At 41.9% G+C, this 24,310-nt stretch overlaps 2 protein-coding genes across 7 annotated transcripts in view; both read left to right on the forward strand.

Annotated features, from left to right (window-relative positions):
* LOC111928998 (uncharacterized) overlaps nucleotides 1-12,759 on the forward strand; it is a 130,614-nt gene extending 117,855 nt beyond the window's left edge. Inside the window, exon 10 of the mRNA XM_086888211.1 lies at nucleotides 12,615-12,759. The gene's annotated coding sequence lies outside the window, so the exon portion shown is untranslated. The remainder of the gene's footprint in view (nucleotides 1-12,614) is intronic.
* Nucleotides 1-24,310, forward strand: part of ARSJ (arylsulfatase family member J) — a 52,498-nt gene that overhangs the window by 16,651 nt on the left and 11,537 nt on the right. The window lies entirely within an intron of this gene.

Genomic DNA, 24,310 nt, shown 5'->3' on the forward strand with positions numbered 1-24,310 from the left:
GCTTACAGCGTCGCTAGCAGACGTGCTGTTTGTCAAAGTAAAGTTGCCATTGCTGGGGAGCAGCTCCGCTTTGCTCCGTGATTTCCAAGGGACTCAGAGCAGGAGTCGTCTCAGGGAAATGCCAGCCTTACATTTTCTCCTCGGTGTTCACTGCAGTTGGGTCACAGCTCTCACTGACGTTGTCTTGATGTGTCTTGATTAACCTCCAAGGGTTATCCTGAATTTATGAGGTGCTTTCCCAGTGTGTCATGTGTGAATGGGCACAGGGAATTCAGGCTCTCTCAGCACCCTTATAGCTGTGGCACGGCTCTTGGCCCTTTGCAGACAACTACAAGCTTTACTCCTAAGCCACTAAAATAGGTGCCTCACCTAAGTGGTGAAAGCCCTGGGTGGATGCCATGTGCTTTGCCTTAAAGTTGTGTTAGTCTGTGGTCTGTTAACAAAATAATTACCCAACCTCAGGGTCTTTTTACATCAGAAGGTTAATGAGGATTAAGGGGGAGAGTTTTTGCATTTGAACTGTAGGAACAATTTCCAAATAGCTCCAAGTGTGGACACATTCACTCTGGAACAAAACTGCCTTGTTTCTGTTTAGCTTAACTCCCTTTGACAGGAACAGGGAACGCTTAAAAGAGCAAAACAAAATGAGGGGGAAAAAAGTTTATTTTCTCCTTTCCCAAAGTATAAACAGGAACAAGGCCATGTTAATACTGCTGGTAAAAGAAACACATGTTAAATAAAACAAGCAACTGGCCTGGTGTCTTGCATCTCCATATGCTAGAGCTGGAGTTAATTCCCAGTCTCGGTCTATTTCCCAGACTTGCTGGACCAGAGAGGTTTGCATGGAGAGCCGACACATTATCTAGAGCAGGAATTCCACACAGTTTTTTGTTTTGGTTTAATTTTTACTCCTTTGTGCAGACTGTGTCTCAGAAGATATTTCGAGACACCTCCTCACTCATTGACAAGAACAGAGTTGCCCTGCGGCAACTAAAGCAGCAGCTTTCAAGGGAAATGTGTGCCAGGATAGCGTTGAGTGCATCTTGGTTGTCTTTAAAGGCACGGAGCAGTTGGAGGCCAGGAGCTCCGCCAGCAGCACGTAGCCAGCCAGCTTTCTGAGGATGATGGTTTGGGAAGCAGTGCTTTACAAAGGGAATGTCATGCTGCACAGGAATGACTCATGCAGCAGCTGCAGGAATGGGATGACCGGGTTCCAGTGGAACCAGGGTGCTGCTCTGGCTTTTGGAGGCTGCAGAGATTATCTAAACATGAGAAACATAGAAGTTAAGAATAACTGTAACTCAGTTGAACTATTCTGATCCTTCTTTAAATACAGTAAAAGGTAGGCACGTTCAGAGGAACCCTGCTCTTCTCATCGGCTTGCCAGGCGGAAATGGTTCTGCAAATCTTCCTGCTTTGGTTTTGGAAACTTTTATAGGAAAAAAGAAATTTGCTTGTACTTTGCCTTTATTTTCTTTGTCTCCTGGTCTAAAGCCCTTAGAACATTTTTTTTTTTAAATGTTCTACGTTAGGGAAAAAGGAGCTGTAGAGAGAGAACTGTTTTTCATGAGTGAGAAATCAGGGAGGGATTGGTGAGGGGTTTATAGGCTGGGTACAGTCTCACAAGGCAGGTTCAGAGAACACTGTTTCCATTCTTGCTGAAGGTAAGTGATGACTGCTTTTAATGCCTTCTTAGAAGAGGTGTCTTAATAAAAATGCCAGGATTTGGACACTTCTAATCCAGGATAAGTGCTGTTATTTCTCAAGTTCTTAAACTTGTTAGCTCCAGGCTAAAGACCTGCTCTTCTTCTGAAGGATCACCTGGATGCTCCATGCCTCCCAATGCACATCCAGTGCTTAACATAGTACCAAAGAAAAGTTCAGGTTGAAAGGGACCTTTAAAGGGTAACCTAGTCCTGCCCGCATGGACACCTTGAACTAGAACATGTTCCAAACGTTACCTGTTGGATCAGTCAAATCCAGAGGGACTTGTGTAAATCAGAGTCATGAGGGAGTGCTGACTCAGGTTGCCAAGTGGAAATTAAATTTCAGAGAAGACTTTATTCTTCACAGGTCTCCAGGCAGCCCCTCCATGGCCTGTGTTAGCAAAGAGACCATTCTTTTGGTGGCTGTCCTGTGTGTGAACTAGCACAGGGAAGGAGGCTGAAGGTGACATGTTAGAAGGAAGAGGCAGAATTAGTTTTTCCCCCCTGTGCTGTACCACAGTGTGGCAGCTAGTGAGCTTGTCATCCTGACCACTTCGGAGTCCCTGTCTGCTTTCTCACACCCTGTGTGTGAGCCTCCGGCTACTTTCATTCCTCACTTCCCCACGGTATTGGCACTTTCCCCATTCACTCCATTCAAAACTATTACTTTTAGGCCTCTAGTAGAGCTGGCTTCCACAGCTTTTTATTTTGGGCTTTATTTTTGGGTAGGGGGCGGGGAGGTTGCAGCTGAGCTGAGCCTCAGGAATGGAGAAGAAAGGCGTGAGCCAGTGGGCCGAGGGCCAGTGTGATGTGCTGGGGCTGTGCAGGGAGGTGAGGGAGCAGCTCTGAGAAGCAGCCGCACAGCTGGGATGGCAGCAGGGACCTGGGTGACAGGGTGTGCTCTGCCTTGGGCAGCTCTGGGACACTGCCCCACCTCTCCCATGTCCTGCAGCTGGACTAAACCTTTGGTCGTCCTTGGGCCTGGGTGTGAGTGACATAAATTGTCTCCAGATGAATTGTTTTGTGTGATACAGTATTTTTTGTTGTGGTTGTTTTCTTCTTTGAAGTAACAGGCGTGCCTCAAAAGCCAAATAATTTGAGCAGAACGGGATACCTGGCTGAAAGCCCCTAAGCTTACACGAGCATGTGCTGGGGTAGCTGCCCCAGTTCTGCCTAGAGGGCCTTGTGCAATATAGTGGTATTTGATGGAGAAATGCTCCATTTATCAAAGGAATCTGACAATTAATACTAACTGATAAGAAAGAATCTAGACATAATATGCTGTAAATGCTTTTGGCATTATTTAGATACCTGCTTCCTCCTCTAGGCTCCCAGATTTCTGCTGACCATCAGACTTGTAGCCTGGGGACTGTGATGTGCACTGGAATCCATCTGGGCCGCAGGAAGGCTCCTCATCATTTTGGGAGTAGGGATCTCTCTTTGTAGAATCTGATGCACAGCTGGGGTTGCAGATCAGTGGGAATCTGAACTCCTTTTGTGAGTCATGGAAGCCCTGCACTAATCTCAGGAATGAGCTTTGCACTGTGGATGGAATGCAGAGATGGAAGATGTTGGGAAATGGTGCAAGTGTGGAGAAATAAATCCCTTTTTTCCCCTGGGATAAAATGGAGTATTGAAAATTTGCTCATCCAAAGCAGACAGAAATAGATTGCATAATCAGTAAGCATAATCTGAGTCTTATTGTAATACAAGTAATTATATCTCTTACCTAATTCAGAAATATCACACATTTATAAACATATATATATATATAGCTATATGTGCTAGGCATATGGCTCTAGGCATCCCTATGTAGTGTTACCTAGTTCAGCATTAAAAATGACAATGTTTGAGCAAACTAAGACTTATTTTGGCAAACAGGAGTGGGCTAAGTACTTTGAGTTGAAGGCAGTGTAGCTGACTTCAGGCAAACAGAAATACTTTACTCTGAGGGTGCAAGTTCTTGGTAAGCCTCCTCTTTCCCTGCCTCCTTGTTGGAGAACAAATGCAGGTTGCATCCTGGGCCAGCCTGCAGTTCCAGCAGCACATTGCTCTGGGAAGGAGCCAGTACAGTGGTGCGTGACTGGGAAGTTACCTGCTGTGCTCTGAGCTGCAGCAAAGGGTCTTGGAGCCTTGACGGGATACTGGGAAGCATATCTAACACTCCATTAGATATATTCCCTGTTCTGTAGTTAACAAAACATGAGGGCTGCACAATATCAGCCTTAAATACCAAGAGGTGACCTGATACTTTATCTGCTCCTGGAGTAAAGGGACTTGGCAGCCAGCAGTCCCGAGTTTAATTCTGAGCAGTGTTTCCATTAAGAACTGAGATGATGAAATAAAATCTTCTGATTAAATGTGCTGGTAAGATAGGAGAGCCTTCCAGCATTAAGGGACTGTAGTGATACTGAAAATCATCTTGACAAATGAGAGACATAATCAGAAAAAAAGCAGAATTAAAGGCAGCAGTGATAAATAGAAGATATTCTGCTGAATTCCTGAAGCAGGAAGGAATTTAACAGGCTGAGGGTGGTGGTCAACTCCTTAGACAGTATTCCTTTAGAAAAGTAGCTGGAATTGCAGTGCATCATTGCACTGTGTAGGAGGTCAACAATGTCAGGCTGTTACAAAAAAGGTGAACATCACATGAGTTTGTGAGAATGTGAGGCCTGGCAGATCCATGAAGAGCCCTTCTTCTCCACAGCTGGAGAGCTTTTGCCCAAACTTGGGCATCGTTTTCCAAGACCAAGGTGTATCATTGGAGGGTGTCCAAGGAGGGTGATCCGATATCTCAGAGAGATACCTCGGGGGGAAGGGTCAGAAGAAACAGAGTTGTTTGTCCTAAAGAAGAGAAAAATGGGAAGGAACGTGGTAGGTCTCCAGTATTTTAAGAGTGGTGTGTTCAGTGTCATGATGGGTGGCACAAGAAATGAGGAGCTTTCTGGAGCAGGGAAAACTCCAGGTCAGACCAGAGGGAGAACCTGTGAGTGTAAAGATTGTGAAACACTGGAATAGCTGGCTTTGAGAAATTGAGGGGTTTCTCCACCAGCAGTCATTAAGAACGATATGTCAGGAATGACATAATGTAGCTGAGTCTGTCTTGGGGGAAAGGGTTGAACTGGATGGCGTCTCTTCCAGCTCAGATTCATCTGTGCCTCATTAGAATTACAGATTAATACAGAAGGCTTTCTGAGGGGTGGTGTGAATAAAACATTTCTAAATGCCAGAAACTATTTCAGCGTTCACTCTGAGAGAAAATACCGTGTGAAAGTTTAATTTCAGTTTTCTCCTGGAAATTCCTGTGTTCTGCATCCTCGTTTTCTCTGGAAATTTTCAGGATTTTTTCCCCCTAGGCCTCATAACTCTTAGAGTATGTCATTGTTTATTTCTGCTGACTTCTTTCAGGACCATTTGTGGGACGGCTGCCAAAGATGTTGAGGTATCTCTTTCCATGTTCTTATGTTTTTCACTTAGGATGACATTGTCCATACATACATATACTTGAAGCACACACAGAGAACAAGTAAATAATTAAATGCAAGGACTTCTTTATTTTCTTCTGCCTCTGTTTGCCCTCCTCTGTTCTACAGAAAATTAGATCCAGGTACTGAGCAGTTGTGGGGTATTAAGCTACAGGAGGTCTGTCCATATCACTATAATTATTAATTGACTGCACAAAGGAGCATGTGGAGAACAGGGCTGGAAAGGAAACTGCATGCAAACAGTCAAGATAGAAAGCAGCACACGCAGGAAGTAGCAAAGTGTGGGACAGGTTGTTCTAACTTTTTCTTGCATCACTTTCTGAGAGCCTCTAAGAATATTCTTTGATAACCTGCTGCATGGAACAAACAGCATTGCCTGACATCTATAACCATATAGTGGAAATTGATTTTTGTTTTTCATTTTCCAATTTATACAAACTTATACAGTAAGCTAAAGAAATAGAGTTGGAAATAAATTTAGAAAATCTGTGGTTGTAAATTATCAGTACCCCAGTGAGTTTGTTACAGGCTTTTATACTGTGGTTTGGTTTTGTTGGGTGTTTCAAGTGCAAAAGAGAAATTATATTCCATGCAAGAATTAAGCTTAAGATAATTAAGGAATTTAGCTCTCTTAGCACTGTTCCTGGTACATGCTTTGTAATTGATGGCACACAGTGCTGCCTGTGCCAAGAAGTTGAATGAGTGGTGGCAGTGGACTCCAGTTCAGTTCTCCCTTTTCACTGTTACTCTTCCTTCATGAGACCCTTTAAGTGAATCAAGATGGGAACCTGAGATGGGTGTCTGAAAATAAAACCGGAAATGAAAAGATGGGGTCTGCTTTCCTGTCAAAGGATTTAGACCAAATTAAATGGGACAAATTAAAATAATGTTTTCATTAAAACACTTTACGTTTCATGGAAAAATTTTCCAGATGAGTGAGCTGAAGGTCAGAAAAAGGGAAGAATCTGTCCACATTCTTTCTGTCTCTGTGACACTTGTGTGGGTGCTAATCCCACACCCGGGGCTTTGTCTTCATAACTGTGTGTATCTTAGTTCAGGGTTTGAATTTTTTATTGCACTTTGGGTTTTAAGTCAACCTTTGAGATTTCTAATTCCCCCCCGTATCTTTTGCTTGCCTTTGTATGATTCATAGTCAGATTTTCTGTGCTCAGTTGAGTTTGCTTCATTCTAGAATTTCTGTTCCAGAATGAAGGAGGTAATTTCACCAGCCGGTTTTCAATTAATATAAATAGCAGGAGGCAAAGAAGATTGTGCCTGTGTGAGCGATCTTGTGTAGGATGTGTTAGCTTTCTCTGTATCACTAAGTGTTTTATCAAAGCCACCCAATTTATTAGTTGTCTCACTTAAAAGCCAGCAGACCGGGCTGCTGACCCCAGCTTCTCTCTGTACATGTAAATTGGGAGGCTGGAATGCAAGAGCAAGAGTTAAGAAAAAACCCAAGACAACCCTAACAGGTAACAAATGCAAGGGATTAATACAAAAGGTGTTTTAAGCATTGAGGTTTGACTAAAATAGCTCTGTGGTCTGTGATGAAACTGTAGAATTTTAAATGGAGAACTTTATTGTACGTGCTGGTTTGTAGTAAGAAAGCAGTTAAACATGTTTCATCATTCTGGTTCAACTGCAGTTGTAACACGTTAATTAGTGGTGTCAGCTATCACCTACTTATTAATTCAGCCTGTTATCAATGTATTATCAAGCTTGAGGTTGGAGGGACAGGATGTTACTGGAGTTGGAAAACAAATCTGGGATAATTAAGTACATTTTAATCTGCTTCAAACACAAAATTATCTTCTCAAATGCATCTCTGCAGATATTAGATAATAAGCATTGAAGTAGACATTATTAATATCATAAGTATGCTGTGGCCCCAGAGCCTTTGTTTTCAACCTTTGGGCAGAAAATTCCCATGCAGAAACCAAACCTATTCCTTTTTTTCCCTTAGACTTAACCACGTGGTTAATGAGGATGCTTGTGCCATGGCAGCTCTCTCACTGTCATTTCTCACTGGAGCTCTGATGGTAAATGCAGGATTCAAACAAAATTACTTTGGCTTTTAATTTCACTTCTTTTTTCTTCTTTTTCAATTGAAATATTAATTCAGCTTTTTGGAGTACATTTTAATTCCAGTGCATCCTCATATATCAGAATATTTGCTGTTTCCTAGCCAAATCTCTTGTGTCCATTCTCTGATTCAGTCTACTTTTATCTCCATTTATGCATTTTAAAGCATTCCTTCCCTGAAAGAGAATTTTCTCCCATTATGAGATAACATTATATAATTTTTCTTAGCATTTATAGAACACAAGTGGGGACCAAGGTACTGCTTTAGAGGCGATCTCTGTGATAATAAGCTCTCATGAGAAATGAGTTCCTTTCTGTTTTGAAGAGGCAGAAAATTACAAATTTGAAGAAACACTATAATTTGAGTAAAATGGGAAGCTGAAGGGAGAGGAGAAAATTAATCTCAGGATGGAGGGAAGCAGTGTAGTATCTTTAGACTAAATATACTCTAATAGACCCACTGTTGCCTCAAAATTGTACCTCTCTGAATGTAATAAACCTTGTCAAAGCAATATTTACCATCTCGTTTTGTATACTCAGTTTTAGTTGTGATGGATCAGAGCTGACAAAGTTGTAGAAAACTGGGTTTGAGGGGACCTCTGGAGGTTGCTGAATTAGGTCTCCTGCCAGCTTACATCACACAGCAGGGACACAGTGACTTTTTATGAACTCTTCTTTATTGTTTGTTTCCTCCTGGAAATAAAAAAAAAAAAATATTGCCAAGTATCCAAGAAATTGGAATCTTGACTGTTAGGGAGTTCCCTAACTTTACCATGTTGTCAATTTTAGTAAAGAAAACTGTTTTGTGGGCTTTTTAATATTTAATTATTTTTTTTTTCCTGTAAAAGGGCTGGCTGATGTAATTAGGGACTTTGTTAATGACCACAGCATAATGGCAGCTCCTTCCTTAATTTTTCCATGGTCCCATTTTCAAAAGCCTTCAGAGGATGCTATTTCAGTCTGTTTGCTGATTTTTCTTAAGAGCAGATTTTTTTTTTACTATTGTACATACTTGATTACCATCATTCCACATTAATTCTGATTTGCAGTCTGTTTAATTCTTAATTCTTGAATTATTTTATGATTCTGACTTGTCATAATGAATTCTTGGTGAAGAGGAGGAAGGAACAACTTATTTCTGTGTTGCTCCTCCCCCGGTAGAAGTACTCTAGGCATAAAATGAAGTATTTGCTGCTTGGTTTATGGCCCTCTCCATTCTTACCAGCTTCTGCTTCCATGTTTCCTACAAAATGTGACCTGGAAGTGCACTGGGGTTTAATAGCCTGAATTTCAGCTGTTACCTCCTACAGTGCCTTGTCTCTACCAGTAAACTGATTTAATGGGATTTTTTTATAAATATATATATTGATGTAGCTTTTCCTGGCAAATCCTTAAAGTGCTTTTGAATCTGAAAAACTGTAACATGGAGATGATTCTTACTGTTCAACGTGCATCTTCCATGTGTCTGAGTCAGACCTGCTCACTTTGGGAACAAAAACATTTATTTTGTTACCATTAACCATGGTGAGTCATGGTAACACAAAATGAAATTTGTGGGATACTCTGCTTTGCTTTTCTTTATAAACAAGATGTAGCCTGAGATACCTTAAAAAAAACCAGAGTGGAGCATTTCTGTATTAAATTATTTTATTGTTGGGTTTTGGGGTACTTGGGGGACATTTCTGTTCCTTAATAAATTATTGATTTGGATAATAAATGTATTTGGGGTCAGAAGCAGGAGGAACAACTGAAGCAGGGAGTCAGACAACCAAGATTTTACTTCTTGCCCTTGTGATTGTTCGTTGAGGTTCGTGTGTTTGGAAACCTTTCCTGTGGGGTGAGGGTGCCCATCACTCAAGGGGAGAGTGGTGAGCCACCCCTTTCCTCCCCAGTTAGCCTGGAGAAAGCTGTTGCCTGGTTTGTGTTTCTCTGGTAATGGAGGTGTGTGTTTTAGAAAATGAGACTATTAACTTCACCTAGTTGCCAGTTCCTTCTGCAACCTCCCATCCTTCCAGGGGAAAACCACAGGAAATTATTCTAGCCATAGTAATAGTGGTGCTCTGTGCAACCCTCCCCTCCTGTCCTTCAGGATGCCTCCCTGACCTTTTTCACACTATCCCCAGAAAACACTCAAGCCTTTCAGGTCATTCCAGAATTAGTTTTAAACATTTGCAGCCTCCCAAACCACTTCCAGGCTATCCTGGATACCAGCCCACCAGGACGTCCTTTTGGAGTCTTCTCTCTGCTTCCAAGGCCAATCAGTTTGGCTGCCAGATTTAAATCCATTCTCTTCATTTTTGCCATTCTCCTGTCTCCGGCACCAAGCAGAGGAAGAGCCACACTTTCTTCAAATCAAGTCTTCTCCACAGGAATGAGTTGTCTCACCCTGTCCTTTAGCTCTCTACTTCTTCAGGTATATTTTTTTCTGAAGAGCGGATTGATGTGTCTTTCAGATACAACCAAAATTTAGCTTCCTGTTAATCAGTTACTGGCATGCAAAAACCTTTGTATGGATAAAGAAATAACATTTATGCTTTCCTTATCAGTATTTTAAAGCTGTATTAATTACAGCTGATCACAGTTGTAAATACACTTCAAGGGCTATGAAAGGTAATACTTGCACAGTTGTGAAATTATGTTGAAGCAGTTAAAAAGCCTCTTGTCAGGGGAGATTCTCTAGTAAATGTTTGATTTTGTACCACGTAGCTTTCCATCAGCATTGTATTTTAAAACCAAACCGGAAGAGAAGAGGTGATACTATCAGGGAGGAGAAGGAGCTTTACAAAGGTTGTGCTACTCCCAGGAGTGTTTGGAAAAGAAAACAAACCTAAGGCACTTGGAAGGAATTCAGGGATTTCTAATTAGATATGACATGATATGAGAAGTGATGTGATATGGTATATAGGCGATTTTATTCACCTTTTAAGTTCACCCTTCTGTATTCAAACCCAACTGCGCTTCCCTGATTTCCTCCAAGCCCTGGAATTGAGTTCTCAGCCACTGCCAGCCTGCCTTAGCAGTGCAGGGAAATGTGTTGCTCTGGGGTTTGCAGGCTGCTCTGAGAACAAGGTGTTTCCAGGGAAGCAGATGTTCCTTGTCCGCCCACAGCGACCTTGGCTCGGTGATGGCCCGGCTGCTCCCGGCTCCTGCAGGAGGAACTCTGTACTTTGGGTACAAATCTCCTGGAGAGCTGGTGTTTCTCAGCTGAGCTCTGTGGATCCACTCCTTTTCCCTGGGGGCTGTGTCAGAGGGAATCCCAGCTGGACTCACTGGATTGTGCTCTCTGGATGGTTCCTTTTATGGCTCCTGAGCTGCTGGACAGGTCAAAAGGGAGGGAACAAACTGGCATTCGTTGCTTTGCCTCCACAGGAAATTCAAGAAAACAAAGTTTTAAGAAATCCCAATAAGTTACCATGTCTGTAATTCTTCAGGAAATCATTAAAAAATACTATTTAAAAATGTGGGAATAACTTGTTCCTAAAAACTTTCAACAGAGAGATTTCCACACTTTCCTCAGGCAGTCTTAGCTGTAATTTGGGTTATATAACGTTTAAACTGTCTCACTTCCATCTTTCCTCCTGTGGTTTAAGCCTCTGGTCTCTTGGCAATTTTCAGGTGAAGAACTTACTTTGCTTCAAAAGGTGATAAATCTCCTGTCTGTTATCTGAGTCTATTATCACATCTCTGCTCTTCCCTTCTCCAGCCTGAGTAAATTCAGTTCTTTCCATCTTTCCACACAGATCTTGGTTTATATACCTTTGATGGCTCTTAATGTACTCCTCTAGACTTTTTATATCTGGGCCTGTTTTTTATTGAAAAGTGTCATCCGGAACAGGACACAATGTTCCAGTAAAAGTTTGACCAGTCCTGCCTTGATGTCTTGTTCTCAATCCCAAAGTTACTAAAATATTTTCACAGTTGAGTAATTGGAAGGCAGCACATCAACTCCTTTATTGGCATGGATTTACCTCAGCAGAAAATCTGGGCAAAGCGTCTGTTTATCAGAGAGTGTTTGAGGCTTTTCCACTGCTGATGGATAGGAAATGTCACAAAAACAACAGATCTTGTACTATTTTTACCAGTTCAGCTGTGATCTGCCAATTAAACCAAGCTGATCTTCCTTATGGGCTCGTTCCTGTGAGAACTCCCACATTCTGTGCAGGGCAGGACGAGGTGCGCTCAAGCCAAACCATCCCATGATAGGATAACAGCCAGATTGGAGCTCCATCCCCTTGCTCAGGGTTTGGATACGAAGCAAATACATTTTCTTTTCCTGTAACAGACCTGGGAAAGCTGTGGTTTATTGCCTTACTTAAGGCAGGATGTCATGTTTTTCCCAACCCCTCGTGTAGGTCCCGATAAGACGCAGCTTTTTTCCACAGCACCGAGTCATTGCTGACTCACCCTCAGGCTGGGCCACCAGCAGGCCCCAGATCTTCTTTCTTGCAAGAAACTGAAGTTAATGCCTTGATTATTCCACCTCAAAAACACTGCTTTGTGGTTATTGTAAGTGAATTGCCTCCTGTTCAATCCAGGTTATTCCTCTAATTCAATTTCCTTTTGAATTTCAGCTCGCCAACAGGCAGTGCAGCAGTTTTATCAGTGCAAATTTACAGTCTGAACAGGTTGTGGAATTTAATCTGTATAAATTTCACCTTAAACATATATTCATAACCCCTACAAAAATAATCACTCAAAAGGTAATTAACCCAATTGCCTTTTCTAATTCCTCACAGATGTACTGTAAGAATGAAAAAGCCTGCAGCTTAAATGCATTTATTCCAAATTTTTCATTTTACAACTGAATTTGCCAAATCAGTTTTCGGGGTTAATTAGAGAAATCACATGGGCATGTCATAAAATGGTTTGTGTTGAAAGGGACCTTAAAGCTCATCTTGATCCACCCCTGTCACAGGCAGGGACACTTTCCACTATCCCAGGTTGCTCCAAGCCCTGTCCAGCCTGGTCTTGGACACTTGCAGGGATCCAGGGGCAGCCACAGCTTCTCTGGGCAACCTGTGCCAGGGCCTCACCCCCTCACAGTAAAATGTCTTTTTTCATGATGTCTTTTTCAGCCTTGGGCTTTTGGAGTCTTGGGTGTTTATGTGTTTAGCGTTTATTTTGATTTTGAGGTGTTTCTGCTCTCCCTTCTCTGTGTTTCTGGTTCATCAAACAAAATAATGATCTCGAGTTTCAGCGTTCCAGTGTCAAATGACCCGTGCCATTGTCCATGCATCCTGCTCTGCTGGAGTGTCACTGGATGTCACCTGCAGGTATTAAATAAAGATAAGAATAGCCTGATTGTTCCATCTTCATTTGTTTCGGTATTTCTCTGAAGAAATGAGGCAAGCAGTTTCCCAAATGAGCAGACACAGAGCCTTCTCTGTAGCTGTGGTGTTTGTGCTGAGGCGGGCAGGACGACGCTGGAACAAGCTGGGAATCCAGGCTGTCCTGATCTCCATCTTGTTTGTGGACCTGTGACAGTGAGTAAGGATTTGTCTTTCACAAGTTGTAAAAGATCAAGTTGCTGGGTTATATTTCATCACAAAGAATTGCAGATCAGTGTGCTGGTAAATCACGTGCAGGGCCAGAAAACTAACAGGCAGCTACAGCTCCAGTATTCAAAAATACATTTGTGCTCTTTAGAATTCTTACTTCTCTGCTGAGCAATGACCAATTTCATGATTTAATGGACATTGACACATAAAGACATTTTCTTAAAAGACCATTTGAAGCTTTCAGGTCTTCTGGTGTAGGTATATGGTGTTTAACAGCAAGGACATTTCCTACAAAATTACTGCTGGGCCTTCATTAGCTTTTAAAGATTAGAGATGACCAATTAGGCATGCTCCAGGTGTTTCCTCTGCTATAGGTAATACTGGTTTCATTAGAATTATGACCTTTATTTGCTTTTGAATCATGTCCAGCAAAATGGAATTGTCACTCGTTATCAGTGAATTGGTTTTTGGTTTTGGGAATAAACCATGCGTGCTCTTATTTGTGCATAAGAGTTTCTTCCTTGCCAGAAAGCCACGGATTGTGATGAAGAAGGGAGGAAAAATAATTCCTTGCCAGAGTAAAACATGAAAGATACAGATATATATGTACATACTTTGTATGTATATATTTTTATAGATGTATGTATTTATATATTATATAAATATACATATATGTGTGTATATATTTTTATAAACTGGCATTACTGGAGAGGGCAAGGTCTGCTGCTCAGCCATTCTTCTATGGACAGCAAATGTGCTGCCTCACTTGAACTCAGTCTTCTGGCAACCAATGTGCGTGGCCAGAGTAGGTGCCTCTAAAAACACAGCAGAAGTGTACAAAGAAACCCCCCACCCTTGTCTAGCCTGATTCCCTTGGCTTGCACAAGGGAAATTTTGAATTTAGCAAATGGAACAAGTGTTCTCCAAGCCTGATCTGTTTGGGAGCAGTTGATAAATTGTGTCAAAACAGTCCTGCGTACTTGGAATTAAATGCTGCGCATTTCTGAAGAAACACTTGCAAATATTGCTGCTCTGCAGAAGTGTCTGAAACAGTTGGTGCTGGTGCAACACTGGCCAGGCAGGAATGGAATTAAAATATTTCCTCTCTGCCGTCTGCTCGAGGCTTATCAGCTGCTGATGGCATAGAGAAACTTGGTCTGTCTACAGTACCCTGATCCAAACTGAAAATATTTTCATTTCATTTTAAAAAATGAAAACATTTTTTAAAGAAATCTTTCAGCAACTTAGGCTTTTACAGCGATGCTTTAATTGCAGTCAGTTTGTCTCCCCACAAAACTCAGCATAAATCAAGACTTCTTTCAGTGTTCTTGCGGTTCAGAAAACGTAATTTTAAATTCTTAATTTTTTTTTTTTTATTTTTTTTTAAATTATTTTTTTCCAAAGACAGCCAGTGAGTGTACTTCATCTCCCACCCTGTGCTGGGTGAATGTATGGAACCTGTGTGGGAAGGTGTGCTCCATGTTTTCCTCTGCCTTTCTATCCTGCCAAGCCAGTGATGCTCCATTAGCATCAGGGACTAGGAATGGAACACACACAGTGACCCTGCCATGCCAGGGACATTGGAACCAAGTGATCTTCAAGGTTCCTTCCAACCCTAACCATTCTGCCATTCCATTACTCTAATTCTATGATTTTCCATTAGTGTGTTTTTACACTGATACATCTTCAGTTTGTTCTCTAGATGCACCTAAATTTAGGAGGCAGTGAAGCTTGTATTCACAAGATTTAATTTAATGCACACGGTTTTGCCATGGCTAAACCAGAAATAATTCATTAAACACAAAATGTCATTCCCTTGAAGCTATAATTTGATGTACCTCTTAGAAATAAAAGTGTGGATTTTCTTAAATAAATTGCTTAGTTAAATATATCTAAATAAACCCAGACAGTCCATTTAGGTAAGGAGTAGGTGCTTGAAGACAGGAAGTTCATGCAAAACGCAGAAATGCACCCACAGCAACGCACGAAGTTCTAAATGCAGCTGAACTGAGTGTTCCTTCCCATTTTCTGTCCCCTGCTGGGATTGTCTGTGTGGTACAACTGGAGATTGCCATGCCAGGAACATGACAGGGAGAGAACAGATTGCTTCCCTTCACTGACACAGGGGATTTAACCTATTTATGGCACTCGGGTGTTAGGACAGAAAAAGCCAAGCGTGCCCAGGCTGGGCAGATTTGCTGATAGTGCTTGTTCTGAATTCACACCTCATCAATCCAATATTGAAGGAATTGAGGGAAGAAAGGAACCATGTCTTAATGGGGTAGGTGGATAATAGTGCCAGGCAAGCAAGAGGCCAACCTGCACCTGAGCCAACAGGGTAACCTTTTTTGGGAAGGAAAATGTGATTCTATAACCTGTGACTGTCCCTGAGCCATGGACACTGCAGCTTCTCAGGTCTTAAAGCTTTTTTTTTACTTCAGCTGCTAGCTTGCTTTAGGATGGAAAACTGCAATGTGCAGTCATAGTGTTTTATTTTTGTCACTTCTCTGCAAGAAAATAAACTACCTGCAGCTAGAGAAAGGCCATCAAATTTTAAAAAGTAGCTGAAGCCATGGTCATAATTGGGAAGAATTTTGACGTAGGAGTTATTAAGGGGGGAGAAGTGGAATTTTTTAAGCACATTCCTGAGGGAGTGAGTGGGAGAAATCATTCTGTCTGCTGAGAGCATGAAATAATGTGTTTGCATTTTGGGGGTTTATTAGAAGGCAAAGTGTGCTTGGTGTGATTCCAATTGTTTAGCTACTTAATTCAAATGTATCTCTTCCATCTATAGGCTGATCAAGAGCTCCATAGTAGTCAGGCACTTGAAAATTTTAACCTTTGTCAAATTGTTGTTTTGTTGCATTTTCTTGTCTCAGTAACACACCTTGGAAATTGCAGATCCAAGGAGAGCATGAGAATTTTCTTCTCTTTTTTTCATCCCTACGGGAAGCCAGAAATATAGAACAAATGTTCTTTTCAGATAGAAAAGCAAAAGAAAAAGAAATGGGTGGGCAACATACAAAGCTTTTTATTTTGTTGGCTCCATTTTTGTGTTTCTTAGCAGCAGAATATCTGCAGCTGTATTAGCTATGTTATTACCTATAATGTAGGTGATAATAGGGCTTGGATGGTCTTGGAGCAGCCTGCTGCAGTGGAAGGTTCCCTGCCCATGGCAGAGAGCTTGGAACTGGGTAAGGCCCCTCCAAGCCAAACCATTCTGTGATTCTATGGCCCCAGTAAGGAACCCCAGTGACCCAGAGAGGCTTTTATTCCAGCACGTGAAATCCTTAAATGTGGCTGATGCAAAGGATATTTATAGGCTTAGAAGGAATAATGATGAGATTTGTTTTTTCTGGAGCAAATGAAATAAAAGCAAGGTTTGTTCACAAGCAAGAAAAGCTCTAAATCATGGTGAAGTTAGCATCTTAATTTTGAGTCCAACTGGGAAAAGAGTTGGAACAGCAATTCCAGACCCTGTACAGGGAATACAGGTAATCTCAGAAAAAAAGGAGATATTTCCTTGTCAAGCCAAGCCTTCCAGCTTAGATCCTAGAACTGCAATTGGCTGTGTTTTCAAGCATGGGGTTTCATCCTTCATCCCACAGGAATGAGAATGAAGACAGATGGGAAGAAGGGAGGGGGAAGAAAAAGTACAAACAAAGGCACTTTTCCTGAACTGGAGCAGTTTGGAGGATTGTAGAAAATGTAGTCAATGTAGAGCTACTTACCAGTGTTGGACTGGGATAGTTCCATGGGCTGTGTTAAATGCCTTACATTATATATTTATTTTTCTATAGTACTAGGAAGTCTTGTGCACTTTGTGAAGCACCAGATGTTAGCCTGGGATTGCCTTGGAACAACCTGGGTATCACTGACACCTACAGATAATTCCAGATATGCAGTAAAATCCACAGACATACCTAGATGTTATTTTGGTGGTGAAAATCAGGATTTACATTAGTCCACACCGAAAGAGGAGCTGTTCTTCCCTTTCTCCTTTTCTTATTTTTTCTTTGGGGGTGGCTAACTAAAAGCATATAAAGAATGAATTAAAAGCTGTTTGCACTTTATGCCTTCAATATATCAGAATGCCAACGTCTCCAGCAACCTCGCTGTTAACATTAAGTGGAAATTTATTGTCCTTGGAGTTGACTTGTAGCATTGGCAAAAAACAGAATTACTGTTTATGTTGGGTTTTATATGACAGCCCAGGATGATGCATTTCTCGAAGCACTTGAGATGCAATTTCAGAGAGGCAAATGAGAATCAGTCAATGGGTCAGAGGAACAGAGTTCAAAGGCCCATGGTTCATAAAATATTTATGTGCTGTTATAAAAGTAAAGAGGAAAGGGAGCTTATGTAACATACCAAAAAAATGAAGAGCCAGCAGAAAGCTTCCTCTCCCATCCCACAACTGAACTGAACTTACATATTTCCAGAGCAAGTGTGTCCAGCCATGGCTTTTCCACAGCTATCCCAGGGTGTCTGCCATTTCAAATCCAGTAGTTCAGTTCTTTGCTATTCTATTGTTCCTAGACGGATGCATCATGTCCAAGCTATGCTCACTGTGACCAACTGCAGAAAACTAGTTTGCCACAACTTGGCAGAGTTGTTGGTTTGGGGTTTCTTTGGTATAATAATGTAATTGCAAGGGCAAAGGGGAAGGAGGAGATCAGAAAATATACTGGATGGTTTAAATTCAAATGACATTTCAAATAAGATCACCCCAAAACACCACAGTCCCCCTAAGCAGAAAAAAACCCATCTGAACTTCCAGGCAATAAAAACCTGAGAGGAAATTTTGTTGGCTGTTATCTGGCTCATGGTGTCCTTTACACTGTTGATGCCTATTGTCATTCAGATTTTTTAATTTATCTGGATTTCTGGATAAGTGTCTTTGTGGTTTTAAAATACTGATCTTACATTTGCTCTACGTCTAAAATATTATGAACTGAAAGCACTAAAGAAGAATGTAAAAAAAATAATTAAAGGCTTAATTTAAACTTTTGGGTAATGTGACTGACTGGAGGAAGCCCTGTTGGAATCACCAAGTTCCACTCTGATTGTAGTGAGGTTTTTAGGGGTTTTCCATCTTTCCCTTCTTTCTTTCACCTCGTTGCTCCGTAGTGTGGTGTAGCAGTTGCCATCCTCACCGGGAGATGTGGCTGCAGTTTCCCCGGGTGACTGTCAGCACTGCTTCCCTCTTGAGGAAGTGGATTATATGAGAAACACGGGAGAAACTTCCAAATCAGAGCCAGAATGCATATTTAGCCCAGACTCTTGGCTAACAAGGAATGCAGGCAGAGGCTTTACAGACCTTTTGCTGCTCTCCCATTCTGCTGCTGCTGACTCTAGTCACCTCCCCTGCATTTTGGTTTTGAACACACAGACTTAAGCCTGGGTTTGAGAAGCAGATGCTTCACTTTAACACAAGTAATAGCGAAGAAATCGGTCCTGCAGTTTGTTGAGCACTGCTCGTGAAAAGCTGGGCATGAAATGAATGGACTGTTGAGGAATTTTACAGTCCTGCAGCCAGATTACCAGAATTCAAAATACATTAAGTGCTCAATATTGAATAAGCCAACTGGGAGAGTTCATGAAGAACCAAGGCAGTGCGGTTAAGTTGCAGGGGCACATTCACAGAACAAGTTGAAGATGTGTTTTATAGTGTGCACCCACTCCTGTGGGAAACCTGGTGAGATCCTGGCCAAGCCCAGTGCTCTGACAATATATACAGAGTTGGCAGTGAATTACTGCACTGACTTTGTACAGCTGTACACAGGGGTGTTGATTTATCTGTTTGGTGGGACAAGTCATACACTGCTGTCACTAATGGGACAATAGAGATAAGAATGTTGTCACTGAGTGAGCTGACAGGCTCCCCGCAGGGTTCACAGCTTCCTCTGGCTCCTTGTCTCCTGTGTGACCCCTTGGAGCTACAGCCACAGATCTGTTTAGGGAACAGCAAAGTCTCCTGCAGACAAAGCTGAGCAGATGTGGTGTTGTGGTTGCAGCAATGTTCCTGACATGTTCCTGTCCCCAGAACACAGACACTGCCTGCTCTGTGGTGGTGTCACTACTCGTCACCTCTCTGTGGTGTGGTGCAGTCTTAGCACACACGCTGCTACACGATGTCAGGGAATTGCTGTGGGTTGATTTGCTCCTCCATTAACCTTCCTGGCTCCTGAAGAGGAAAGAAATATTTAGCTTTTTCACTCAAGACAGATGCAAAGCATGCCTGATTCTTGTATCTTCTTCCCTCTTTTCCCTTTACAAGCCCCACAATCTCCAAATTTCTATTCCCACGCGGAGAGGAATGTTGAAAGTACCAAGAACAGATTCTAAATGATGATGCTTTGTTCAGCATTACACCATTTTATTAATTTTGATGTTATTGCTGGGATTATTAACCACTGGAATACATCATTTCACAACCTGAACAGGACCTAAGTGATTTGGAAGCTGGAAATTATTTAGCACTGATTGAGTAACTTTCCACAGAGTTAATTGTGCTTCAGAAGAATGGATGGGTTATCATCTTGCTGTCATATTTTTCCAACTAATGCTTGGCTCCCACCAGAAACCCTGGGGTCAGAGACCAAATGTGTAGGAGCTGCTTTTCTGTGATGGTGGTAATTTCACTTTGGCACCTCTGAGAAAACAGAACATGTCCTTTTCATCTTGAAGGACCAGATTTTTTTAAAGGAAGCTTAATAATGCTGATTAGGAATCAGTGGTCTTTTGTTAGTTCCTGTAACTTCTGTTGATTTCATGGAGATTTAGGGACCTTTTTGAGAATCCCTATTTGTGTCTTTAGCTATAAAAAATATAGACTAGTTTGTAAAATTCCTCTGCAAGTGCACTTAAATGTCAGTTCAAGAGCAGCCAGTCGTTTAGATCCATCCCGTTCAAGAAAGCTCTTCTGTCACCAAGGGATTTAAGCAGGTGTAGAAGCTCTGTCCATACAAAGGTATCTTCTCAAGTCAGAGCTCCATAGCTGTTTAGTGAATCACACACTCATAAATGCTAAATGTGTTTCCCTTTCTCCTGAACAATGAGTGTTTCTCCAAGAATCACGACTTCTACTCTTATTTTTAATTTTTAATGGGTTATCTTCATTTTCTGGGTGGCATTAGCCCTTAAATCCCTTCTCACAGGGGATGTGATGCTACTATCACTCTACTTAATAAAATGTTTTCAGGCAGGGGGAGAAAGCCCCACAGAAGGCAGCATACAGTGCTGATGGCATCTCTGCATAGGTTCCATTAGTGTATTAGGAGTTGCTGGCTATGTTGAATGCACACTGCCAAAACTTTGTGTGTGTCCATTTACACCTCACTTACTCTTACCCAGCCCACTCGGTTACGTGAGTCATTTTTGTGGTATTTTGCCTGGGATCAAAATCACCTACTAGCATCTTAAATAAGGCACAGCTTCATTTATAGCAAATATTTTATGTATGCTTTGTCTGCTTTTATACATAGTTGCTAGACATGCAAGAGACTCTGTTTCTAGATTTTTGTTGGACCAACAGCGAGAGGGCACCTGTTTCCCTTCCACCCTCTATTTTTTGCTCCATTTTATTTCCAATGATGTTGCACCACAGTTTCAGTTCCTGTTAGGCTTTTGGACACTGCCTCAGTGTAAGCAGCAAAGCAAGATGTGAGTGAGGAGCAGTGTGAATGAGAGTCAGGAGGGATTAGGGAGAGCGGCAGTGACATCCAAGAGAGCACTACTTGTTTTGCTAAGCTGGATTTCGGAGGGAAATAAAGAAGCATTTTTCCAAATCTCTTCATTATTCGTCGCACAGTGGCCTAGAAACAGATGTGCTGTTAACCTCTGTCCCGTATTAACTGCAGTTTGTTCCCTTCTCTGGTGTGGGAGGCTGAGGGGGAGGGAGAAATGCAGCAGGGTGGGTGGCATGAGGGGACTGCGCAGTGTCTGTGCCATGGCATCATGCAGCCATCAAATGTGACACGCAGAGTTCTCCAATTCCATCACATTCCTGCTCTGCAGAGCAGGAATTACATTTCTCCTAGCCCTTGCCTGATTTGGGCAGGGAGCAAAGGTGGCATCTCAAATCCATTGGTACAGGAGCAGAGAGATCCCTGTCAAGTAGCGCAGAGCTTCTTCAAGCACCATTAGTGACAGGACAAGAGGGAGGGGCCTCAAGTCGTGCCAGGGGAGAGTTTAGGTTGGATAGTAGGAAAAATTTCTTCACCCAAAGGATTGTCAAGTTGTGGAACCACCTGAAGCTCAAGTCATCACCCCTGTGACATTTAAAGGACACGTAGGTGTGGCACTTAGGGACGTGGTTTAGCAGTGGAATTGGCATTGTCAGGTCATTGGTTGGACTGGATCCTAAAGGTCTTTTCCAACCGTGGGTCACAGTGAGATGGTCACGTACCTGCTGAAGTTGCTTTGTTCCTTTTGAGTTCCAGCGTGGTGCTTTCAATGCAGACATTTTACTTCCCTTTTGAATGCTGTACTATACAGTGTGTGCTGTCTCTGATGTGGTAATTAAAAATTGTCACAGAACTGACTGACAGCCCTGCAGCACTGCTCCCCACTCTTCTCCCTGTGCTACAACAGCACACCTACGTCCACTCAGACACAGGCAGTGAAAGCAGTTCCTTTCCGTGTGGAATCTCCCCTGTGAGTAAACAAAGATGTTCCATTTCCCCGTGGTGTCAGCCAGGAACCTGTCATGTGGGACCCAGGTTAATGCAATACCTCGTTATCTTCATCTGTTATTTCTTTGGGAGCCACACACAGGGCCTCTTCTTGATCAAAACTGAACTCAAGTGTTCTGGTCAGATCTGAAAAGGTGGTTTTAATATAGTATTTCTCAGGTGAATCAGGAAATAGAAAATCCAGCAGCCAGCAATATGTGACAGAACTCATACATAACTGGTGGCAATCACTGTAAATAAGCAGGTTCCTGTAAGCACTGTATTTTGACAAGTCCAGTTACAAACTGGCTTAGCAGCAGGGTGAGGCTCATTTGCATCCTGCCACCTCTTTTATCAGGACTAAAAAGCCCATTTTGAGCTTTAGCTGTGTTGTGCAACAGGCATGGTTCCATCCCTGCTCAAAGCGATGAGCAGCACAAGACTCAGAAACTGATATCAAAGTGTCAGAAGGACAAAAGAACTGGAGGTCAGTGGGGATGCTCAGGCTGAAAACTGTGCAGAACCCAGAAGACAGCATCTCTTGGCTCCCAGCCCTCCCTCCCTTTCAAGACAAGGTTATTCCTCTCACTAATGATTCAGTGCCACTGCTGCTGCCAGCAAATGTCAGCCCAGAAAACCAGCGAGATTGCTGAAAAGTCAAATTAGGGTGGCTTTTTTTTCCCAGATAAAGCTGTTGTTCATATTATCAGGGCTGTAGCTTTTCTGGGAAAATTACTCTGGAGTGCCATGAAGCAATTGTGGGTGTTGTCTGTCCCTGTAGGGAGAGCAGCAAACAGCATCGCTCTCTCACTGCCAAGAACGAGACCTTAAATGAGGGATCCAGGTGGGCACCACAGCCTCTGTGAAACTTCAACTTAGATTGTGTAATTCAGCTTAGATTGTGAATGACACTCTCAGTTCTGAATAACACCTTATCATTTCATATGCAGCAGCATCAAATGCCACTGGCTGAAATGCATAATTAAACTGTAAAGACTGACAGCAGGTATCCCGCTCTCAGACTGCTGTGCCATACACGGGGGGTGAAGGAGAAGATAATGATTTCCTTTTGATGCACATGTACACGTTTTACAATGATGTTATGTCATGGAATGCATTAAGTAGAACAAATAGAATGACCAAGTTGAGATGAAAGAGAAATAATCATCCAAGAATATTTCTTAATTGATCAGCATTCCCAGTGAACCTCCACATGAAAAAAAGGAGTTTGGTGCATTAATTCATGGACTCATTTTGATACTTTGATGACTCTGAGCAAAATTTTGCCTAGAAGTATATTCAGTTGAAATTGATGTAATTATTCTTTTACTTAAATAGGTACATATTGATTACATGGGGCAGAGTCTGTTCTCTGTCCTGGAACAGAGTCTTGGAGACAGTCAAGCTTGAGACGTCTCACAGAGCAGGATAATAGAAATATTATAAATCCTAAAGAGGTGTGGCTGTTACCACTTGATCTTTGTACTCTCACAGTAGTAATTTATCTCTAATTTTAAATTGCTGTCTGTAAGACTTGTCCAGGGGTTCAAAAGAAACTTAATGGCCTATGATACACTTATGCTCACTAGAGCAATGGAACTATGATGTTCTCCAATGTCACACTCAGAAACGGTGTGTTTATGTAGTTGGTCATTGGTTAATAAAAAATTACAGCTGTCACAAAGTTTGGATGTTGTGAAGGTAACCTAAAACACTTGAGATGTCTCTGAAGTACCACATAGCCCTAACTTTTTTCAATGTCATAATGTTCTTTAATTATAAAGCAATTACCCTCTCAAATGATACCATATAAGCCCATGATGTGGTGGTTGTTAACCTGTATTTTACATCCTGTCTTTCTGCCCTCAGTCATCCTTGCTGTCAATTCAAGGTCATTTTACAGCATTTAGATTGATATAGGCTCTAAGTGCTGGATGTATGAATAATAGATAAGGACAGTTCTAATTCAGAAATGGTACTAAATGCTCAAAATGAGTACTTTAATTACAGAGAAATGTAAGACAATAACTGTTTGGCTGCTACCTTAAGGGCTGCCATCAAGTATGTCATTTTTATGAGAGATGTCTTCTTATGAAAGGCAACCATATAATGAGTATCTTTCACATCTCTTAGGTGCACTCACTGAATAAATCCTTCCTATATAAAGATGAACCAACTTTCCTAAACTGTCACAGGATTAGGTGGAAAATATTTCACACATGTGCATGGCAGGCTTTAATTTTTGGTCATGTAAAAACTCTTGTGTTATTTTAAATATTAAAATATCCTTTTAGACAGAGTATGAGACACCTTAAAGTTTGCTCTGGCTGTAACAGTGACTATTCTGGGATATTAGGAGGCTCAGGGGTGCTGTTCTCCCAGCAGAGCAGAGAACAGAGGCTGGAATGAAGGCACCTCTCCATTACAAACTGGAACCTGCTGTGTCCCTGTCCTGGCACGCTGGTCCTGCTCCAACTTCACTTTGGGAATACCCGAGGGGGGGATTCTTCTGCACACCATTTTTAGACTCCATTTCTCTCCTTTTCTTCTGTTTTTTCTCCTGCAGGAATGGCCACAGCAGGACTACAACTTTGTCTCTAACTAATCGCAGAGTCATTTTAGGTTTCTTTCCCTTGGAACATGGTGATTAGGTGTCATATCCGCTGGGATCTGCTGTTGCTGAGAGCCCAGAATTTGGTGGCGGGGTCTGGATTTGTGGTTGGCATGCAAAGCATTTAGTCAAATTGTTTTCTTTCCATGTCACTCTCATGTAGACGTGAAACCGCCAGCGCCGATTATGCAATCACACATTTTCCTCCCCTTTTCCCTAAATGAATTACAGTGATAAAGCTGGAAATGTT

Source organism: Cyanistes caeruleus, chromosome 5 (assembly GCF_971803275.1).
Source record: "Cyanistes caeruleus chromosome 5, bCyaCae1.hap1.1, whole genome shotgun sequence".
Lineage (NCBI taxonomy): Eukaryota > Metazoa > Chordata > Aves > Passeriformes > Paridae > Cyanistes > Cyanistes caeruleus.